Source organism: Mastigoproctus giganteus, chromosome 4 (assembly GCF_048544385.1).
Source record: "Mastigoproctus giganteus isolate SK-2022 chromosome 4, ASM4854438v1, whole genome shotgun sequence".
Lineage (NCBI taxonomy): Eukaryota > Metazoa > Arthropoda > Arachnida > Uropygi > Thelyphonidae > Mastigoproctus > Mastigoproctus giganteus.
Window position 1 is genome coordinate 7761002 of NC_143578.1, and position 24749 is coordinate 7785750.

Consider the following 24749-nt stretch of genomic DNA (forward strand, 5'->3'; position numbering starts at 1 on the left):
TATAAAATATTATTATTTTTCTGGAGTTGTAAGATAGGGTTCTTAAAAAAAGAGTTATAAATCAGATCTTGAGTTTCCATTCACCAAAATGATAAGGTTATCTGCATTCGCAAGTTGTTGCACATTTTAAAATTCAGTCGTCCTAAGCTGCCAATCGTCAAGAACTATGTTCCAAATCAAGGAACCCAAAATTGATCCTTGGGGGCAACCACGGGAGACAGATCTGTGAATCTTCGTGCTTTTAGTGATGACGGTGACAATCCGATCAGCAAAGTAGTTTCTAACAAGTTTATAAAGCTGAAGGGAGCAATGACTGGAATGGAGTCTACTGAGGGCGCTCTCCCACCATAAAGTATCAAAAGCGCCCTCAAAATCAATAAATATCGCCATAACGTACTTGGAAGTGAAGCTGTCAATAAGGTGGTGAAGTTCTAATAAAGCGTCTTCACATCCAAGCCCTTACCTAAAACAGTATTGGAGAGAGGATGTGGAGCTTGTAGCTCCCTGCAGTGTGATAATTTAATTAGCGATTAGTCTCTCTAACACTTTTCCAAGGTGAGAGAGGAAGGCTATGGGGCGGTAGGATTTGGCATTGTCTAGTAGTTTACTAGGTTTATGTAAAATCTTAAGAATGGCGTGTTTCCATCGTTTGGGAAACGTTCCAGTATTTAAGCAGTTGTTGAATAATTTAAGTAGAACTTCAGGCCTTGAAGTGTCAATATTGAGATCATCATTAGGCAGCAGTTGGTCCAAGATGGCATTTATGGACTCTGTTAATATAAGAGTTTCCATACTGTTGGAGGTAATGGAGTTAAAAATGTCACCCAAGATCATTTTGTTTTTAGCAATTTTATAAATGACACCCCAAGGATTATTATTCCCGGATGTATGGACAAAATTGTGCCAGGATTGAAATTTGCTTTCATAAATCAATTTTACTTATTTTCTTTTGAGAGTTTTGTATTCTTCATGCAATCTGTTGACTTCTTCTTGAGGTCAAGTACGCCGTTTGCGCTGAAAATTTCTTCTGGCTTTATGTACAAGTTTCCGAGTAGAGGAAAGTTCGTTATTCCACCAAGGTGTGCAGTTAGTTTTTAGCTTCTTTTTATATAGATTTCTGAATTGCAGTAATGATAATGTTTTGAACCTACAGTGCTAGTTGTTTGTCGGTAAGAGAATTAAAATTTTCTAGGTTGTCTTCAGGCAAGTCAGAGAGAACGGAACGATTAAAACGATTCCATTTTATGTTTCTAAGGGAGTAACGTATGAGATTATGAAGAGGTTGTTGAAGAGGAACAGTTGATCCTAGCAGGAAGACCATAGAGAGATGTTAACTTGTTGTTAGGTCTGTTTATACGTGCCAGTCAGTAATATAGTGAGCAATACGGGCAGTGGCCAGAGAAATGTCTATATTTGATTCAGCCAGGGAATTAGAAAAGGTACATGGCTGGTTTGGTTGATTCAAGGCAGTAAGCTGACGGGAGAAGATGGTATCCTCAAGCACTAATCCCCCAGAATCTGTGAAAGAACTATGCCACAATGCAGACTTGGTGTTTGAATCCAGTAAAATTAACAGAGGGACAGGGCCAAATTAGCGGAATACGGAATCGATATAGTGTAAGTGAGAAATTATGTCGGATGACGGAGGGCAGTACATTAAGATAACATAAGTTGAGTGATTAGGGCTCAAGACTTGAATGCAAATGGCATGCTGTGATGTTAAACAGGACAAGAGTAAAACCTCAACATTGTTATTAAATTTTGTGATGGCTACCTTAGCATCTGGATGAGTTGGTTTTAAAATCCGAGAAGAGCAAGGATATCCGACAATTAGTCCTTACTATGATATGGTTCTTGAAGAATAAGAATGTCGATGAGTTTCTCCTCAGACACACGACATAGCTCATCTGCCACGGTGCGTGAATGGTGAGCATTGGCTTTCAGAAATTTTAAGTTGACAGTAGAGATATTTAGCTGGGAAGCGCTTGAACTCTATAAGACTGCGATATTAGAAGGGAATTGTTCGTTGCCTTACTGTATCTTGGGCCTCTATGTATTCAGGACAATTGATATCTCTGAATGAATGATTAGCATCATGTTTGTGCCTCTTGCAATTAATGTAGGCAGGCAGTTGATCCTTGTTGGGGCACTCAGCAAAGATAGGGCCTTGTTTGCCACAATGCCCACGACAAGTTCTTTCTTGTTTACATGTACTTGAAGTGTGTTCGAAAGCAAGACAACAATAGCAGTTCGTCACCACAATGAAAGTCTTAAATCGTTGAGCGGTCCACCCAATAAATAACCTGTCTAAAGTAGAGATAGCTGAAAAAATACGTGGTGTAAAGTCAAACACCCAATTCGAAGGGTTCTTTGATTTGGAGCTAATTTTAAATTGGAAAGTGATCTCTTGTGAGATTTCTTCACGTGTGAAGTTAAATTCTTTCAGGTTTTTGAAGTAGAAATCATCAAGTATTTCCTTTTTGGTTAAATCATTATCAATATTGTATACCAATAAGGTTGTGTTCAGTTTCTTAGGTATCCAAATCTTTACGTGAATCAATTTCTAAAATTACGACTTTGTTTTTAATGAGACGGAGAGCTTTAACTTTGACTTCTTTCAAATCCTGCTTTAAGGTTTTGACTATACGTTCTTTAACACCACTGCTCGTAGTAAGAGTAGAACTCTCAGATGCCTTTAGGAGTAATAAAAAGTGGTTTTCCCGTTGAAGTAGTTTTAACATTAGCGGATTGCAGACTGTCTGTTTGGTTAATAGAAATTTTTGCAAGGGATTGTGTAGTAGTCTCAGAGACGTTTTCAGGAGAAACTACGTTCAAAGAAGTATCAACTAATTTTGTAGAAGTTGAAGATTTTGCCACAGAAGCATATGAGAGAGGTGTGGGCATAGTTTTTGAATCATCGCTTCTTATCTGCCGCATCTTAATTTTCATCTTGAGAGCTTCGTTTTCTGTAATAGTAAAGTTTTACTTCATGAATAAGAGCATTGTATAAAAATTTACTATTACTTATCATCTTGAAATGGCGCCCCTCCTGATCAGGCGCCTTTGTGCGTGGCACAACCTGCATACCCGCACGGGACGACCCTGGGGGTGGCATTCCTCCGGTGTGAGCGACACACGTCGACCGCTGCTTACGTTGGTTCACATCTGGGTGGTCACTAACTCACAGTGTACTTGTGCTTGGAGGTTATACACACGATTACTTACAGTCCCACCATCGTGAAGATGCAAGCATGGCGTTCGCATGGTAAGAATATATCCAGATCCTCGACATAACATGGCCTCGACAATGCCCCCCCCCCGCATACACACTACTCGGACTCCCTCCAGTCACTGTCTGGCAGAGTAGAGGTAGCAAGATTATACACTAGCTCATCCGGAAGCCTCCTAGAGAGTTACCAATAGGTTCGGTCCGGTGTACTAACTGGCGGCCGGCCTGCGAAAACCGTTTTAGAGCTGTACCCTCGAAATGTAAGGAATATTGGATCTCGCCACGACATTCACCATAACCTCAAAAATCATCAATCATACTGCATGATGGAAGAGATAGGGAAGGGTTGACCGGAACTTAGCTCTAGAGACTAAACATGGGTTCCACCACTTCAAGCCTCCAATAAGCAAAGCGGTGGTATTGCGCCGGCTGATGAGAGTCATCTACCACCTAGTACTGCCTGGTAACACAGAGGGGCGGCATTCCTCCATTTGGCATGGACGCCACACCCCGACCCCTGCTTAAGCAGGTTCACACTTGGGTGGTCGCTCACAGTGTTCTTGTGCATGGAGGTTATACCCGGGATTACTAACAGTCCCACCATCGTGAAGGTGCAAGCAAAGGATTTGGCTGTCACAGACCATCCGGACTTCGCCGAATTGTGTCCATTTGACTTGAATGTCACCGAATATCAGATCCATTAGCGTTTTAGAATTAAAGGTAGCAAGTACAGCTTGACTGGCATATCTGAGCGAATGTCTGTGACAAACTCAAGGACCAAAGTTAAGAAGAAACTACTCAATTATTCTTTTCAAATTCAAATAGCCGATTCTTTGACCTTATTACTTGCTTCTCATCTATAATATCTGAACTTACAATTAAAAGAAAAAAAATTGCGAGAGACTCGGGATAATTATGCTGCATTTTCAATATTTAATCTGTTATTCTGTTTTGCAGACTGTAAGTGGAAACGGACATCATTGAGATTGGAACTGATACCACGTATATTTGTGAAATGAAAGTTGTAAGACACAAAGTCTTACAAGTTAAATTAAATATCAGTATAATTAAAGAAAGAATGCTAGACAGAGTGATATTGTAAACCTTACAAGAAAACACTTAAAATCACAAATATTGTCTAAGATAATGGGTCTCACGCTAATGGAATTAATTTAAGAGAAGGTTAAATTTAATGTACAAGCAAATATACCGTGAAAATAAACATTAGAAAGAAATATACGATCAGCGCCAACTACCTGAAGCAGCAAGTGAAGATAACGAGACAGAACAGTGGGGGGTTAATTGATGGCATGGCAAAAGGACGGACTGCTCCAGAGATTACAATAGGGGTACCAGGTGTAAGCGTTTTTGTTTACTGCTAACAGAGCGGGTGTGGTCAATTTAAATTAAGGTGAGACAAATCAAGTAAATGGACGCAGATGTTTTCCGGATGGGTTCCGAGCTCCAGAAATTTCTGGTCATTTCTAGAAGGATCGAGAATTCTCTGGAAAACGGAAGTTCTTTCTACACCGGAAGGAGCTCGACCGTCCTGTCATGTGGAATAGGCAAATGAGAATGGAGATGATGATGGTCAGATAGAAATGATTGGTTGAGAAAGGAAGGGGCGTTACGAAATTTTTGGAAATAAAAAGGCAAGAGTGCGCGAGTTAAGGGGTGATAAGGTTTTTTGGAGGCGATAAAGTTTTTGTCGGAGGGTGATGAAGTTTTTTCGGAGAGGTATATTTTAGAAGAAGTGATTAAAGTTTTTTTTCGGAGGTAGGCTCGGGAAACAGTCCCCGGAAGTAATCCACCAGTAGAACCAGTTATGGTGAGTTGACTAAGTTCTGATAGTGTTAGTAAAGTATAGCTAAGTTACTGTAAAGGGAACTTTCTCGAGATGGAAATTAGAAGTCCGAAAGCGTCCACCGAGAGATATTTTTAGAAGGAGGACAGCGAGATAATGCTTATGGAAGAACACTGGACCGTCCTGTAGCCTACAGAAAGAAATAAAGTAATGGGAAGCGACTCCTACTGAATGATCCGGCACAGCAAGGAAGCATATGATACCAGGAATGATTGGCAAAGCGAATAATGTCCCTGGCAGAAGTTAGCAGTCCGGAATCCGAGAAGAACGTTTCCAAACCAATGGTGGACTCCGATGCAGAGCGGAAAGTCACAGGCCAAACATTGTATTAGCAGTAGGATTCAAATCCCCAGACGTAAGTGATTAAACAACGTATATACCCCTACGTAATTGCAAAGGACTGCAGGGAAGATTAGATAAATATTAAGTGAGATTTAGGCAAACATACAGTTAACTCAGTGCATGTTGTATAGATAAGCAAGGAAATATCATAGAAATAGTTTAATGAAGGATAGTTTACTGTGTGGTCTATTTACTGATCAATTAATGGAGGGAAAGTAATAGTTTTGGACGGGTTAGCCTATAGAGCAGGTACAGTTGCATGTTACTTATATAATATTACTGAAGTAGAGAAATTAGTCGCCAAATGCTGAAGTTTACCTGAGAGGATGAAGAAATAAATAAACCAATGTATATTTCATTAACATGTAATTTTAATGTGTTACGGTGAGAATAGAATAGAATAATGTGTAAAGTGGACATTAAATTCCAGAAGAAGAATTGTGTTAACCATGAAGAAGAATGGGGATTGTGCTAGATAAGTATGATAAATAAATAAAAAATGTCAATTGTATTTAAGAAAGAGTTAGGTGAAACTGATCGTAGGAATGTGTTAGTTGCCGAATATTAAGAAGATGATGATAGGAGAGCCTAATGACCAGGAACGTAATCCATGCCATGTACCTATATATGAAGTGAATAATGTGTAATGAATTGCTTGATCTTTTATTTGTAATTATGTATAATAAACTAATTGTATCTAACTTAATGCAAATAGTGTTTGGTCATTTCTGAACAAACAGCAAAAAAATCCAAAGGAGGAGTGCACTAATATAGGAACTCCCACAGAACCGGAATTCTTCTGTGAGATAACTAGTCAGATGCAAAGTGGGGATTTTTAAGAATATAAATAATAATAAATACTATAGTAATAATATAAAAAAAAAAATAATATATAAAACGCCACCCCCACAAAGTGAAGTGTTTGGGGAGATTAGATCTTTTCACAGATAAATTTGCACAATTAATTTGCCAAATTGTAATGTATTTAATAGTAAGGAAAGCTAGGGGTCATGCTGTTTGAAGTAATGAAATTCTTCGATATGTACACATGTACACATGGCAAGAATGTATCCAGCTCCTTGACATAACGTGGACTCGATAGTTCCCTGCACATGCACACTATCTCGCTAAGTAGAGTCAGCGAGATTATGCACTAGCTGATCCAAAAAAGCCTCCTAGAGAGTTGTTAATAGATTCGCTCCGGTGGACTATGTAGTAGCCAGCCTGCGAGCCCTGTTTTAGAGCTGTATTCTCGAAATGTACCCACCGCTTCAAGACATCAATAAGCAAAGTGGCATTGCATCGGTTGATATTGAACTTCCTATTAATAGCTAAATGACCTCGAAAACAACTCATATATTACTTCTCATAAAGAAATAGTACAGTAGATGAAGAAAAATAAGGTTGTTGTTTTTGCGGGACGAACAGGCTGAATTTCCAGGAGAAAAAAACATGCTACCATCGCAAGAAACCGATTAACTCAGCCACATTGTAAAAAAAGGCCCATAAAATTCCTTCCGTCATCGACAGGACTCGAATTCCGAATTTTAGCATTCGGTGTGGGGAAAACAGCGCTCCCACCAACCATGCTACCTACGAGGGCGAAGAAGAAGAACCTGTACGCCAAAGAACAGATCGATGTAATATTTTTAGACATTAAAGCTGCGTTCGACAATGTTTCAATCAATGCCTTGATGAATAATCTTGAAAGGTATTTTACAATTCAGGGAGGCGTATTAAAATTACTCGTCTCCATTCTCAAACAGCGGCATTTTAGGATTGAACACAGGACTTTCCAAGAGAACCACAACATCTACAGAGGAGTCCTCCGAGGTGTTCCTTTCTGCCCTACTTTTTGCTGCCACTCTGAACTCCTTTCTCTCTGTGCATCCTGATTGCACCACTTAAGCTGATGATATAAAACTCTTCATTTCGTCCAAACACAGGGGCAAATCTAACTCTATAAACGCTCACTCCACCGTCCTAATAGAAAAACTTGATCTTTATCTTCAGAATATTGGCCTATCCATAAACCCAGCCAAATCAGCGTGAATGTCTTTCACCAACTTGAAGAAAAAGTTGAACATAGACTTTTATACATGAACGGTATTAAGGTCCAGAAAGGCTGGCATCACGCAAATCTAGGGCTAATGTGCGATGAAGGCCTAACCTTCCAACGACACTTCGTCAAAACTAAGGCAAAAACTGTCAGAAATTTGAGCTATAAGACAAGAAATTAGTTGTGTAAACAATCACAAACTTGCCACCCACTATATACAAACATGTCTTGTTCCGATTCCCATGTATGCTTCAATGATCTGGTCCTCTGCTTCCCTCACTAACATCAAAAAATTCATGGGTATCGAGTATTGGATTTTAAGGTGGTTGAACCGTCTTAACGGCCATTCTTTTACTATCTCACGTTCTTTACTGTATGCAAACGTTCGTTGTACCCCTTGGAATCAGTTGATAAATAAATCTTTATTTGTCGTACCAAATTTAAATATAGGTTTACATTGGTAAGTGACAAATTCCCTTCACGGCAGAAAATGCCAGGGGATTACCATAAAATGTGAATAAAAGAATGTCTAAAATATACAAGAAAGGGCAACAAATATACAATAAATATACACGAAAAGATGACATTTAAACTACATTACTCTTCACTACATTTCTGTCTAGAGTCCTGGCAATTGTAATACAAAAGTTCATCTTGACATCGCATCCACTGATCAACTTGTGAGAGATATACATTGTTCAATTGCACACACACAGTTCTTGACAGAAATTCACACAACTGCTAGGCAACAGTAGCCTCAGCGAACCACACTGCGGTTTGTTTCCTATATTTCGAATCTTCTATGAGCCTTAGTAGGTCAATTCCTATACGTGTTAGGCACTGAATTGATTCTAACGCACTAGCGGGTATAAACCTGTCGGCCATCTTCAGTCTGTTGGTCTTCATTCTCAAGGATTTTGTACCTCTTAATGCAGATGGCGGGATGTGCCACTCACAAAGCTGCCAGAAGCATGGTGCTGATATCGTGCCAGTCATCATTTTGATTGCGGTTATTAATCGTTTCCAGGCAATGATGTCTGGTAAACGCTGCAGTTTAAGCTGTTCAGAGAGCTGCGTGGTCCTTAACTGTTGAGGGAGATGGTGCTTATGGTTTGCCCACTTCAGCAGCCAGAATTCACTTGCATATATTCTCCTAATGTCGGTAGGGGTGGCTGACGCCCACAATTCTGCGCCATACAAAATGACCGAATACACTGTGGTTCTTAAATATCGTGCGGTTGTTGCAGTCTATTTCACGTGCAAGAGGTGCTGTTTTGTTGCCCAACGTAAGTAGTTCATTTTCTTTATAATCAGGTCAATATGAGACTTGAACGTAAGTTTCGTATCAAATGTTACTCCCAGATCTCTATGCGTCTCAACAACTGGGATAGGTTTGCCATTAGGTTTCGGGTGTACGAGCGTAGGGGATTTTTTGAGCGAGTACACCATAATTACAGTCTTCTGCGGATTTAGGGCCAAGCCAAATTTGTCTAAGTACACGAATAAGTTCAGAAGCTTATAATTAATCTGTTCACACAATGCACTATTGGTCATGGACGGTTGGATGGGTGTTAGGATCTTAATATCGTCTGCATAAGTGCATACATCATCCCTACCCTTGCAGAACGGGATCATCATGGCGGTAAAGAGGAGTCCAGATAAAACTCCACCCTGTGGAACTCCTGCATGGAGTTGGCGTTGGAGGATCTGACTATCTGTGCGGTAATAAATGGACCGACAAGTAAGTAGGGCCTGTAGGAACTTCAGCAAATTTCCTTTTATTTGGAAGGCGTGTTGGAGCAGATGAAGTAAGGCATGTACATCCAGGCTATCGAAGGCTGCTTTTATATCGGCATAAATTATTGCAATTTCCTTTCTGGTTTGGAAAGCATTTAGTATCGCGGCTTGAACTGTGAGGAGGTTAGTAATTGCTGATCTTGCAGTTATTGAATAATGAATTTGTTGAGGCTGCCCAGCCAGTATCTGATTCGACAACTTTGGCAAAAGAGCTTTCTCTAGTACTTTTAACAGGGTAGATGCAGTTGATATTGGCCTGTAGTGCTCCACAAGGTTAGGCTTTGTAATTTTCGGCATTGGAATTACAGCGTACTTATTCCAGTTCTCAGGGAAAACTCGGCAAGCAAGGACAGAGCTATAAATTGCTTGGAGTGGTTCAATTAGGTAAGGGCTGAGACACTTTACCATGAAGTGGGGGACTCCATCAACTCCAGCTGTCTTAGTTGCCCTGAGGGAGTTAATACTCTGTATTAGTGCTTCTTTAGTGATAATAACAGACTCCATCTCATTGTCAACTAATTGATCCCACTCAAACTCCCTGACTTGAGACTCATGATATATGCTGGAGAATCTGCTGATGTGGTCCATCCACGCTTCTTTGTCCAGCCCCTTATTTGTGTCACTTTTATGTGTGCAACGAGGTAGCTTTCCCCTGTCAAGTGTGTCTTTGATGTAGCGGTTGATTGCTCTAGATTTTTCCCTATTAAATATTGCTCTGGCCCTCGAGTAGTCAATTCTATTTTGTGGGTCATTAGACAGTTTCCATTTTCTGTGCAGACTTTGCTTTAGTTTAAACAATGCAGTTAGGCTAGAGTTCCACCAGGTTTTAGATTTTGATGACCTCCTTACTACTTTGGAAGCCGCAAATTCTGTAATAGAGTTGATCCAACTGGTTAAAAGAGTTGTTGCAAATAAGGCATCACATTTGAGTAGACATTCCCACGGGATACAGCTGGCAGCAAATAAGCATTTATTTGGGTCCAGAAAGGCTGGCGAAGTGACAAGCTGGCTCTTAATTTTTTCCTTCACATTGAAGTCCACATACGGTAGCATTATGAGCATTGCAATTGGGCTATGATCGGATGGAAAGAACGTTTCGGGGGGTACATCAATTATACATTTACCAGAAGACAGAATTAGGTCAAGCCTATTTTCACCTCTTGTAGGTTGATCATTGATAAGAGAGATGGAGCATGGCTGTAGTTTATTTAACATGGTGTCCAGTAGGTTATTGAGCTGTGGTGGAAGGTTGAAATCTCCACATACTATATGGGTGGCTGACACATGTAATTTAGTGAGAAGCCAGTCTACTACATTATTTATCATTTCTAGACTAGGGACAGGTGGAATGTAAACGACTGCTATATCTAAGAGTGCTGTGTGGACTTTTAAAGTGACAAGTAATGCCTCATAAAGCTCTGAATCCGAGTAGGCGACCGAGATTATTTGAAGTGCTCTGTCACGTACAAATGGGGCTACTCCTCCACCCCTCGCTACAGATCTGGATTTGAAGTAGGCATTGTATCCAGCAGCGTCAGCAGCGACTAGAGACTCTTGATGTGGCTGGAGCCAGGTCTCGGTAAGACAGTTGCTCTTGGAAGGAAAGCTACGCAACCTCTGTCAGCTCCTCAACGATCGGCTGGATGCCCCAGATATCCACAATCTTGTTGCGGGCCCTCGGCTGTTCCGCGTCTTTTTCAGTGAATTCCCCTAAAAACTTCGCTACAGAATTTAACCATGATTCGAAGATTTTTTCTGGCTAACATCCTCTCATATTTAGGCTTTACATCGCATAAGTTCAGAAAATTTACCGTAGTTAACAAATGTTTCAGGTGCCTGGCCTACGGGCACTCTGCACAAAATTGCTCTCATAAAACCGTGTCATGTAGTCACTGTGCCAATGGGGGTCACATCTTCGCAGAGTGCCCCAACAGAGAAGAATCACCAAAATGCATAAACTGTAAACGCAAGAACAAGGACTCCAATCACTCAGTCAGGGATGGAAAGTGCCCCGAGTTTTTAAAAGCGATGGAACTAGCAAATAAGCGAATCGTTGATGGATAATACAACTACAAGCAGAAATAACTTTGGCTACTCTCAAAATACAGACACAATTAGAATTTTACAGATAAACGCACAGCGCTCCCGAGCCGCAGCTGACGAGATCAGAAATGTAGCCATAGAACATAATTATGATATTGTCTGTCTACAGGAACCATATTATTCATCCCAAGTAGGTGGAACAGCGCATAAAATCATGGGCTACCCCAATTCCACTAGAATCATAGCAACTTGTGATCCTCCACCCAAAACTGCAATTGTTGTGTTTAATAACGAACTAGTTATTACTGCTATTACAGGAGAATGCTCAGCGAATGCTACCTGTATCCTCGTATCTTCTAGTTCCATCTCTTTCTACCTAACTTCACTATACTGTCCCCCCTCAGAAGATGTGCATATAGCATTGCACCTACTGGACAAGATCTGTGATAAATTCGCAAATAATAACTTGGTGGTGGCGGCGGACCTGAACGCCAAATCGACGTTCTGGAACAGTGGCTTCACTGATCCTCGGGGAGCCCAATTTGAAAATTTAATTATGGCTCACAGCCTTTGTATTAAAAATGTACAAAATAAACCATTTACTTTCTCCACTACCAACGGAGAATCAAACATTGACGTCACACTTACTTCCATAAGGATGGATGACAAAACTGGAAACTGGGACGTGAAACCCTCCTTGGTGAACAGCGATCACAGGGCTATCACGTTCAACATATCAAAGAACTCCCAACACAATGACTTGACTGTCCATGACTTAAGAAGATACCGTACGGATAAAGTCAACTGGAAAAAATTCGAGGATTATCTGCGTACAGTATTTAATGGAGAGGATGCTGAAGCATTAAACCAACTATCGGCTTCAGAATATGTAGACACTGTTCAGCAACATCTATATATAGCTATGTCAAACTCAAGTAAAAGGAAACATATAAGAAAGCCTTCAGTGCCATGGTGGAACGCTCAGCTTTCTGATTTGAGGCTTCAAACTCAACAAGCCAGACGCTTATATCAGCGTAGTAGACATCTTTCTAACGAGGACGTTGAAAGGCTGAAAAACAGTTATAGAGAGAAAAGAAAATTATTCCATCGAGCCATATCTGAAAGTAAGAGGACCTGCTGGCAAAACTTGGTCAAAGATGTTGGGAATACCAACCCCTGGGGGATCATATATAAAATAATGAGGAATAAACTGATAAGTGGAGATATCTATCAGACTGTAATTAGTAATAACCTAGAAACAACAGACTGGCACTCTACTGTCGGAACGATTGTTGATAATTTGTTTCCAAAGGATCTACCTCACTGTGATACTCCAGAACAGGCAGAGATCAGGAGGAAAAACCAGAATTATGTTGGATCTACCGATGTTTGCCTTTTCACTCTCGTGGAACTAGGAGCTGCTACTGCTAAACTCAATAAGAAAAAATGCCCTGGCATTGACTTGCTAGAGAATTTGGTAATTGTGAAATTTTTTAAACTGTTTCCCAATATCCTACTGAATATGTACAATAAATGCTTCCTCGAAGGACTTTTTCCCAAACCCTGGAAACTAGCTCTACTGAAAATTTTATATAAACCTGGAAAAGTCAAAACAAACCCAAGGGCGTACAGGCCAATATCCCTCCTGGCTAACTTAGGGAAACTTTTTGAGAGATTAATTTCTCCCAGAATTGCAAGCATGTTATCGGACCAGCAATTGTGCTCAGATCATCAACACGGATTCAAAAAGGGTCACTCGACCGAAAATGCTATAATTTCTCTTCTGAAATACATCCAGGATTCTCACAGCAAGTATGTCTTGGTGGTGTTCGTGGACTTCGAGGGTGCATTCGACTCCCTCTGGTGGGAGAGCGCCCTCGGGTCGCTACGATCAGCCATGTGTGATAATCATATCTACCAAATTATGAGATCATACTTTCAAGACAGACAGATCAAGGTTTGTGCCAAACACCTGACTTACAGCACGACTGCTTCCAGAGGGTGCCCGCAGGGTTCAGTCCTGGGGCCTCTCCTCTGGAATGCAGTCTTAGACCAATGGCTGACAAAGAAAAATGGAGATTGCAAAAAAATTGCATATGCAGACGACTTGGCGGTTGGCGTTACTGGAATGTCGAGAACAATCTTAGAACAAAAGATCCAAACAATATTGGATGATTTATCCAACTGGGCCAATCTAAATAAGCTCAAAATTTCCCCTACAAAAACTAATTTCATGGTTTTTCGAAAGCAATTCAATTATGGCAGACCTCCCAGAGTTATCCTAAATGGCTCACAAATCCCCTACGTATCCAGCACCAAGTACTTGGGACTTACAATCGATGACAAACTAAACTTTCATACTCACGTATCCAAAATTTCTGAGAAAATTAAAAACTTCACGGCTGGAATTGCAAGGATTTCCAGAAAAGAATGGGGCCTCAGCAAAAAGACGTTGTCTTTATACTATAAGACTATCTTCCTACCAATTGCTGCGTACGCAGCAGGTGTTTGGTTCTGGAGGGTCTCAAAAACTAAGACCAGGACTAAACTTCTTTCATTACAGCGTTCGGTGTTGCTCACACTTCTACAAGCTCCTCGGACGGTGTCGAATAATGCTCTACAAGTTCTAGCAGGAACCCTGCCCCTGGACCTTTATATCTCCTACAGGGGTATGATCTACAATCTTAAAAAAGGAATTTCTGTAAATATTTTTAACATTGTAACAGACCCTACGAACAGAATAAAAGAGGAAAAACGAAGACTCTGGAAGGAACTCACCGCTGTTTGGCAGCAAAGATGGGCTGAAAGTGAACACGGTGAGGTTACACGAAGATACATTTCAAATGTTGAATTCGCATCATTACCCTCAGTCTCAAAATGGTTTGTGCCTAGCATGACTACATCATATTTAATGACTGGCCACGGATCGCTCAGGGCCAAACTTTTCGAAAGGAGCCTTGAGCCTGATCCTTTCTGTCACTGCGGAGCATCTGAGACATGGCAGCACGTTCTCTTTGAATGTAATGATTATTCGAATGAAAGACAGGTACTGCTGAGTAAAATAAATAATCTCTCAGAAAATAATGTACATTTACTCGTCGAAAATTCTGATGTCTTCGCTACATTTCAACAGTTCTCTGCGGCAGTTTTCAAGAAAAGAATTGCGGCTAGAAACTCTACTGTGGTGTCATAATGATCCAGATTAACTCACTTTTGGGAAGAACATATAGGAAGATAGCCATCAACGCAACAGGAAATAGCAGGTAGACCCCTTTCTCCTCTAAGTGATGCTGGATGGGATTCCAAGAAGCTTTGTGTATAAACGGGCCTAAATTATTAGGAAGCTAACCTCGAAGAATTGTAAATAATTGCTTAACGTACAGTTAAGAATACCCATACTTCTGCGCACCCCAACACGCTTGTCTCTCATGAAATCTTATTTAAAAAGGGGGGGAAAAATAAATAAAATAAGATCTTCTCCCCATAGGATGAATCCTGCAATAATCTGAAATGCCATCAAGCCAATTGAACACAAAAAACTCCAATTTCTGCTCTCTGACTGATGTAATGCTACACGTATAGAAAAACCTTCTGCAAGGACGCTAGTGTTACTCCGAGTACTTTCATGCATGCTGGGAACTTCCTCTCCTGTCTAAAGCTCAGGAGTACTATGTGAACTATCTACATGGAAATCGCCTTGAGGAACTTCTATAGCCCTACTCTACAAGCTCAGATCCTACCGGGGAAGAAATTAAATGAGACTATATATTTCCTGAACAGTTAGACTACTGGATTGTCTTTAAAATTGTATAAAACAGAAATACATGTAACTATTGGTAAGTAACAACTTGTGTTGCTGTAAAACGACTGTAAATAATTCTCAAATTCTGTTGCTAGAACTGTCAAACAGAGAGACTGGTAAATCTCACTGTAATGTAAATAGTGATCAATGTTAACAGTTTATTTCCTTGTTAATGCTAAACTTAATAGGATAACTGATATATAATGCTCCTGACAACTGATATATAATGCTATTGAAAATTGCAGTTCTTTAAAAATGTTTGTCTTGGCTGTGTGACTTCAATGGGTTTTTGGAGCTCCAGCCTTTTTTTTTTTTTTTTTTTTTTTTGCGGGCTCTAGGCCTGGGCAGCCTGTGAGCGAGATAGCGGGCACCCACTGGTATTGCACTACCTCCAGTGGGTGCGGGATTTCGTGCACTTTGGCATGTAAAAGGTTTAAAAAAAAAAAAAAAAGCCTGGCTACTCGCGCCTGGGGACAGGCACCAGACAGCAGCTGCACAGGTGGTGGCTGCTCCTTTGCAGAGGTCCTACATTCAATACAGATCCACTAGGTGGAGATGGGCCATGCCTAGGGGCCACCCTTGATACCAGGACACACACACACGTGTTTTGTACTGTGTTTCCTCAACTGTATTGTGAACAAAATATATATATGCTAGGGTAATTATATATATGAGAATGAAAATGTACATAAAATTGTATATAGATTATTGTTTATGTTTCTTGAAATTGTACATAATATTTGGGTGTGTAAATAAATGAAAAAAAAAAAAAAATGATGGCTAACATCCTCTAAACGTAACACACCCTGAAGATTGACTCCACATGTTCTGTGATGATAAAGCGTACAGAACTCAGAAGATACAGGATACGTACTATCACATACAGCTGTAGCAGTTTCCTGATTATCCCCTGTAGGATAGAAATCTCTGTTTTAATAATCCTACTTCGCCCCTCTGCTGAGGAGAATTAATGCCTTAAATTATTTTGTACTCAGACAGTTTTGTGAATCGCTGCCAGTAGATGGCATCACGACCTGCTTTTAGAAGCCCGGAAGGGGCAAATGTGATTAATTCACTGCAAATTAAATACTCCCATTTCAAATACGCTGTTTTATTTTTAAATAAAGATTGATTTTCCATTTTTGTTTGGTATTATAATATTTTAAACACAATTCGTTTTACTGATGTATTTATTTTTTTGACCAGAAAAAATATAAACACAAAAAGAAACAGAGAAACACAAGAATTCTACTTAAAGATTAAGCAAATAAAATATACATAAATTACAATAAAATTTGCGCGAAATGGTATTAGAAAAAATAACGAATATCGAACATTGTACTAATCAAATCAGTATTACTGTAAGCTTCGGGCCTGCTTCTCGTTTTTATTTTGCTCAGATCGATATTTTCAGATTTTCAGTGAGGTTTGCAATAATTATGATATTTCCAATTCCAATGTCGTAATCGTCATCGTGTTCATAATGGTGTTTAACATGATTTTGTTCAGCGTCATGTTCATCATCATCCTGATCCGACAGTCATTCAGCTTACACTTGAAGAGAAAGTCATCAAAAGTGTAGAAAAACCTCGTAACCTCGGGGTGAACTTCGATTCAAAATTACGCTTCAACCAACACTTGAATATCTGCGCTTTCCAATGAGCTGAAGTTGCTGGATGGCGAAATAGCACCTTCTATACATCACAAACACTGACTCTACGAAGGGCTACATCCAGACCGTCATCCTCCAAAGCATCCTTCACGGCAGACTCAAACTACACTGAAGCCACTATATGAAGCCCAGTTTTATTTACTTAAATGGGCCACGAGGAAGTCATAGTTACCTCCACAGTAGCGAACTACAGCGATAGCCAAGGCATTCGGTCTGGAACGATTGCCAGTGAAGATGGAACAGAGACGCATAACTTTCACTGTCATGCTGCCGACGGGAAAGATCTCTGTCCCCAACACCTGGGACGTGATCTGCTGGACAGTTCCCCCTCCTCCTGCGCTGAGAGTAAAGCTACAGTTGTGCTCGACCCATAGGAGACTGCACATGTCTGAAAGGTTCCTTCCAACTGATATGTTAGCGGTACACTTACTGGACATTGATCTGCACCGGTTTGCTTCTGACAAGGAGTACAGGAGAAAATGTCTAACAAAAGCACGTGATTTTCTCCCCACCTAGTAGGGTGGCGAATCTAAACTATAAAAATCTATCTGTGAACTCTGAAAAACTCGATCTGTGCCACTGTATTTGTGAACGACGAATCCTGTAGTCTAGATGTATGTAGAACCGGATCACATGACATCTGTTCATGGATGTTATTTTATTTATTAATTTTGTTATTTTTTAGTATCATTATTTATCTTATTTTAGTATATTATTATCCACGTGAACCCATTGACAGCATGCCGTGGTGGGTGCATTCTATCATGTCCTTACGTACAATAAAAACAAAACAAACTATTATATTAGACCACCCGAATATTTAAATTCATTTTTTATTATATACTGTCTATAAATAATCTTTATTGTATACAAAAGTGGTATATACAATATACCCTTCTCAGCAGCAATGCCAGGGGTTGTTGTGTCTTATGTTCCTTAATTGCGTGTGTTCTATGGTCGATTTGTTTGTTTTGCTGGACGAAAAACTCCAGTTTTTGGGGAAAAACTGGAGTTTTTGTTTATCTACGCCTGAGATAGACTAACTTAGCCGCAATTAATGTTTAACCTCGGCTAAATCCCGGATGGACTGGGCATGATCCATTTTTAGGGATTTTTCAGTTTGCACAGACAGGCTCCTGGGTTTTGTTTGGGCATGGCTTAAAATCATGTCCCTTTTCTAAGCAGTTATCACAGGTCTCAAAAGCCTGGGAGCAGGTGTGCGACGAGTGGCCAAAAATGCAACATTTGTAGCACTTTGGCACAGCCATATGCTCGTGGAAGCGGTGGCTACCCCAATTCGCGTAGATCCTTGTTATGAACGTACTTCTTGTCTTGCAGTTGGCTCCAACTCAACGATTCAATTTGTGCTGTTGCCAGTTTTGGACTTTGTCGAGTACTTTGTATAGGCTAATTTTTGCTTGTCCTGGTCTTTGAGAGATCCTTAGAGATTATGTTGATATATTTCATCAACTAGTTAGTCAGGGGTAGAATCCCTATTTAAATCAAATTTAATTATTGAGGGTCCTTTCTTTTTTGGGGTACTCTGTAGACAGGCCAAGAATGGAGATATTTGAATTCGTCTTGATGTTTTCAGCTTCTTCCTTTGTCTCGGTTTCTGTTACTACACCTACATAACGCGTCTCGCGAATGGCTTTGATTAGTATTCAAATCGAATGGCTTTGATCAGGTTTTCTTCCTAGGTTTAGCTTCTTTGTTGGTCATTATACTCTATTTCGTTATCTTCAGTTCATCAACGTAAGAACGGGTTCACTGTGGCATTTGATTTGCACTTTCTTCATGAATGGCTTCCAACTTTGCCATCGTTTTTTTATTATTAATATAAGTTTTAAAGAAACTGCATTCCATCTTGCTCCATATTTGCATTATATCTCCCCGAAGGGCGGTGGAAATGCGGTTATTCGGTTCTGCCATCACCTGTTCCAGCTCCCACCGCAGGGCCGGGGAGCTGCGCCATTTACAAAGCCCTCGGGCAGCATTATTTGGTCCAGAATAGGTGCTGGTTCAGGAGGCTGTGTGGCTAGGGACATCGTTTCATTGTTTTGGGTTGTTGGCAGGCTAGACTGTGGTGACACTTCATTTACATGGATTGTCATGATTAAATTAGTATTCATTTCATATTTTCTCTCCTAATTTCCTTTGAAGACGGCGACGACGAAATACTCGCTTCAGTGTCATTTACTCTCTGAATTTTAACTGAAGAAATTTCATTTCCTCAGCCAAATCCATATCACTCAGAACTTTTCTTAACTTTTTCTCTTAACTTTACTTAATTCCGTATTAGGAGCAGTGTTGCATTGGAAGCAAACTGCTGCTATGGATAAAGGGGTGGTTGAGTGGGAGAAGACAGAGAGTGGTAATCAACGGACACTTCTCTTCGTGTACTAATGTTATTAGTGGAGTCCCTCAGGGTTCAGTATTGGGTCCATTGTTGTTTTCTGTATTTATAAATGATAATTGATGATGGTATATCAAGCTTAATGTCCAAGTTTGCAGACGATTCGAAGGTTGGCAGGGTTGTTAATGACACTAACGACAGTACGCTGCTGCAACAGGAACTAGAAAAGTTGAGTAGATGGGCTGAGAGATGGCAAATGAAGTTTAACATTGATAAATGTAAAGTGTGGCATACGGGAAGCAATAACCCCAGAGTAACGTCTCAACTGTGTGTGGTACTACTACACTGGCACTGGTAGAGAATAAAAAGGATCCGGGGGTAATTGTGCAGGCAGATATGAAGTTCTCTGAGCGGTGTGCAGACGGGCTGCAAGAGTAGCTCATGGTGTATTGTCAATGATACACAGGAATTTTTCTGGCAGGGATAAGGAGATGATTATCCCTTTTACAATGCAATCGTCAGGCCACACCTTGAGTGCTGTATACTCATTTTAAGAAGGATGTAGAGCTGTTGAAACAAGTACAGAGAAGGGCAACAAGATTAGTGAATGGAACAAAGGGTTGCTCTTATGAAGAAAGGCTTAAGCTTTGCAAATTACAGTGTCAGGAGATTATGCACCTGCGAGGTGTTCTGATTGAGGTTTATAAAGTATTGAATGGTTTGAGCCTGCTTAATGCTGATGGAATTATTCCTCTTGCTCAGATTACGCACTTGAGGGGGGGGGGCAGATTGAGAAAAGACGGTTGAAGGATAGATGTGCGAAAGTTTGCCTTTAGCCAGTGGGTGATTGATTACTGGAATAAACTTCCATCAGTGGTTGTGGAAGTTGATAACTTAAATAGATTCAAGGCAGAACTTGACAAACATTTGGAGCGAATGAATGGGTGAAATGAGAAGGGTTTTTTTTTGGCTGATACTATACAAATATAAGCTTGCTTTCTTGCATCGTGTGCCTTTACGAATGCTAAAAAAGGCTAAAGAAATACCTTAAAAAACCATATTTATAAACTATTTAGCAAGAGCACATTTAAAAGCAATCATCACAGCTAACCGCCATTGTTGCCTCCCGAAAATCCCACAAAATAAAAAAATAAATACATATACAAATTTGTATTATTATTATTATTATTTGTATTATTATTATTATTAGGGTCACCAGTGATTCATTATATAAATCCGTAGTTGTGTCTTACGGCAGAGACCGGCTAACTCAGCCACTGATTGAAAAAAGCCGGATTCGAACCAGAACCTTTTCCACCTGGTGTGAGAGAGAAGACATTAACGATACCACTGTGCTACTCGCACAGACGCGGAGGATCCAACGACTACGCCTAATATCGTCACACGCACTTGTGGCTCAGCACAATAGGCGTGCACTCACCGATAGGTTCCTATCTGAGCAGATACGACCGCCCTACACTGTGTAGACGCTGACTTTGACAACTTGTTAAAGAACAAGAAAGACAGATTCAACTTTATCAAGGCCTTTGTCGTCCACGATCCCTGGCCTCCTAAGGATTGGGATGCTCCCGTTTGAACAAAAATCAAATTGATATTTATCACTCTTCTGTTACGTTTACTCCTTAATCCTTAATGTGCATTGCTTAGTTATATTCTGTTTTTGTATTTGCACGCTTCTTTTATATTTATATTCTGTATTCTATAATTTATTTTTTCCAAGCTGCTACATGCGAACCCCAGGGGCTCGTCGCTGTGATGGGATATTGTGTTCTATTTCTGTACTTCACAATAAAGATTTATTTATTTATTTACTAGAAAAGATATTATTCTAAAAATATCTGAGTATTCTAAATTGGACCGTTTTGAAGATTGCAATGTATTTCTATACCGATAATACGGATCCAGCCACTTCTAGATCGCATAAAAAAGTAACAGTGAGGAAATTTCTCTTCTGCTACTTCAGCTCAATCATCGGTTATTGTGTTGAACCCTAGTCCGCACCTCCTTTGTCCACCATGAAGGCGCTTTGGTGTCAAGAATTCTGGGTCCCGAGTGTGCCGACAATTAGGCTTCCTTTTCCTATACGACATCAAGATCACAGCCCTGTAAAAATCTGAGCTACACCCCAGCCCCGCACTTGCCACATGCGCGAAAGCTCACAATGGCACTTAATCTGCGCTCCACAGTTCACAACTTCATCAACATCTGGGAATTCGTGGGCTGGAAAATCCCGGGTAGGGTCTCGGAAATCTCCAGTACTCTGCTCGAACCTGAATAAGCTCTCGAACTTCGAATGGCACTTTCCCAACAGCATCGCCCGCACATTGAGCTCCCCCCGACATTGATTTTTGAACTGTGGTTCAGTGATTCAACCTACATAGGAAAAAAAGAGAAAATCCATATTCACGTGCCCTCAGCATTCCTGCAACTGCCATTAAACCTAATACTAGCTCCAAGCGAAAGATGTCCATGGCTGGCTGGACATCTTTCACTTGGATGGCTGGCTGGACATCTTTCACTTGGATGGCTGGCTCAATCTGTTCAATCGGGTTATACCCAGGTCGTGCCCCACGATATGGCCCTATGTCATCAGTATCTCAGAAGATCCAGTTCAAATGCAATTATCGATAACTCCAAGCTATTTAAGTTAAACTTATGTTGAAGAAAGCGATATATTCGCAGTTATTTATGTACTCTATGGATATTATGTGTATGTATTGTTGTTCTATGTATTTTATGGATGTTCTACGCATTCTGTGCACTTTTACTATGTTTTAGAACATTGTAAGTAAATATCTTTCAAATTGATTGCCTGGTTCCCATGATGAATTTTGGTATTATAATTATTATTATATTATTATAACCGGCGTATATACCAGGAACAATAGCAAAATGCTAATAGTTTTGTTTACTTTTTTACACAAGATGGCCTACATGCAGTTCCATCAAAACAGGAAACAGGCACAAATCCTAAAACTTCTAGCTGGTATTTTGCGATGTCTAATACAGGAAATGAGATAAAATATCTAAACTATCCAAAGATAAGAGTGGTGGATTCAGCAATATTATTATAACGAGCGTATATAACAGAAAAAATAACAAAATACTTTTTTACAGAAGGTGACCTACATGCAGTTCCAGCAAAACAGGAAACAGGAACAAATCCAAAACTTCAAGCTGGTATATTGAGGTGTCAAATTCAGGAAATGAGATAATAAAGTTTTTGAATTTTCCAAGCGAAACTAATGTTTATTTTCCTCTTCGCTATGAGATCAGTCTGTAGGTCGATTGGCCTGGGTTAAGAGCAAAAATTCCTAATTTTCAGGTGAAAATAAAAAAATTAAAAAAGTCCTCCTAAGACCGAGGAGTGTAGCCACGTTGTGAAACCACTTCATAAAAATTATAATAAGAAACAGCCATAATAACGGATTCTAACCTAGGCCTTTTCAAACGAGTGTAAGGAGCTGGTGATTTTATCCACAGTGCCACCCACCAGATCAAAATATAATCCTTTATTCAGGCACAGCAAATACACATGTCCACATAGATCCACGTAGGAGTCTCTTGATTACAAGAGTTGGAGGCATGGTCATATGTGAAGCTTAAACAATAAATACCTTGTCCATAGAACCGTTGGTTGAGTAAATGCCTGAAGAAGCACCCAGTACACAATTTGAAGAACAGTTTGTTAGATCGGATTTGTCTTGAACAGAAAGATAGTTCTCAGTCTACGGTTTTACGAAACATGTTACAATCTTTTAAGTTTGCAAGGTAAAAATCATCTATTATCCCATTTTGTTATGCTGTTGTCTCTATCAAAGAATACAATGTTTTCCTACTTCTGTGAGACATTCCGTTGAAATGTTGCGTGAAACATTGAGAGCCAATTAACGTATTCACGTGTGACTCATTGAATGGGCTTCATGATTGTTTCCATAAATGTCAACACCTACTGTGTCATGTCTTTTCTAGTTAAGAACTGAGGATTTTTTTGCATCTTTAAGTGTAATTAAATTTAGATATTCCTTTTACCGAAGAGTTTTAGATGGAAAAGGAGAACAATGACCAGAAGGAGCAATAAGAATTTCTGAGTAAAAACTTATATTAATCTGATCCTTCGTTAGAATAAAGGATCACTTTAATATAAGGCTTTTGTCAAGCTAAAAGAAGCAAAGTCAAGGGTTTTGCATTTCCCCTTTACATTTTATTGACGATATTTCACAGATTTAACAATTGTTCTACACCAAATGGTAAAACATGCATTTTATGCAGAAAAATCACTGACAAAAACAAGTCTTTTGTTAGTAATATTTTTTACCTAATTGAACTAATGTTTTGAACTAATTGAGACAGAAAAATCAACAAAGGGTCTCGCTAATCTGGGAAGAATCACCATTAGGGAACTCAAATTGCTAGACCACATTAACACTAAAAATAACTATAGTCCCATTATCTACTTGAAGTTTTATCAGTTTCCCACATGGAGTAGCATTGAATTTGCAAGTAGATGTCTTTTCAACAACTTCCAGAAATGCGAAATAATTTTTTGCAGCAAGGAGTGCATTCCATAGCTTTAAAAACGAATAAATCACAAGAAACAACTTCAATATCCAGTACAGTCTAAGAGAAAACCAATCCTCAACTTTTTATCATTTACTTTTATTTTGTACGACTATCTTATTATTTATTTCAATTTTTTTTTTTTTTTTGTCTAAGTGCAGCAAAAGCCTTTGGCTTCCTTTCAGTGATGTTTAAAAGCAACCTTAATCCTAACAATAATATAAACTCAAATCTATAGACAATTTGAAGGCAATGCCAGAAGCAGAAAGATTAATTGCTAATCTCTTCATACCTTCTCTTCCAAAAGTGACCAAATTTTGACTGTACGCCCCCAAAGCACTTTTGAATCAATTCACCTCTTGGAGAATCTGACTGACTTCGAAAATTCAGAGTTCTTCAAACACGCATGACGATAAAATACAATAATTAAACAAAGAAAACTGTTGCCGTCCCTTATGCGAGACAAGAATAATAATGTCACCTGATATGAAATATGAATGTGTGTGGTAAGCCAGAGGAAACCACATATATTAAGAGGAAATGGTGCAAAGATTGCGCCATTTCCTCTTAATATATGGAGCCATCTTTTGCGCCACAGACACAGTTGCGTTAGTATTAGTATTAGTTACGGCCGTATGGTGCAAGAAAGCCTATGGCTTATGTTGCACCAGCCAAAAAAAAAAAAAAAAAAATCCGAACAACACAATGATAAAAACAAAAAAATAAATAAATAAATAACTAAATAATAATAATTAATAAATAAAAAAAATATATAAATAAAATAAAATATAAATTAAAAGGAAATTAAACCTATCATCCTATGCGCTTCCCTTACCCGAAAGTACTATCCAGATGACTTTTGAATTTCCCCAAACTGTCGGCCTCTACCACCCATGAAGGCAACTTATTCCAGTAATTTATAACTCGCTGGCTAAAATAAAACTTCCTGCAGTCCAATCTAAACATTACCCCCCCGTAACTTGGATTTATGTCCCCTAGTTCTA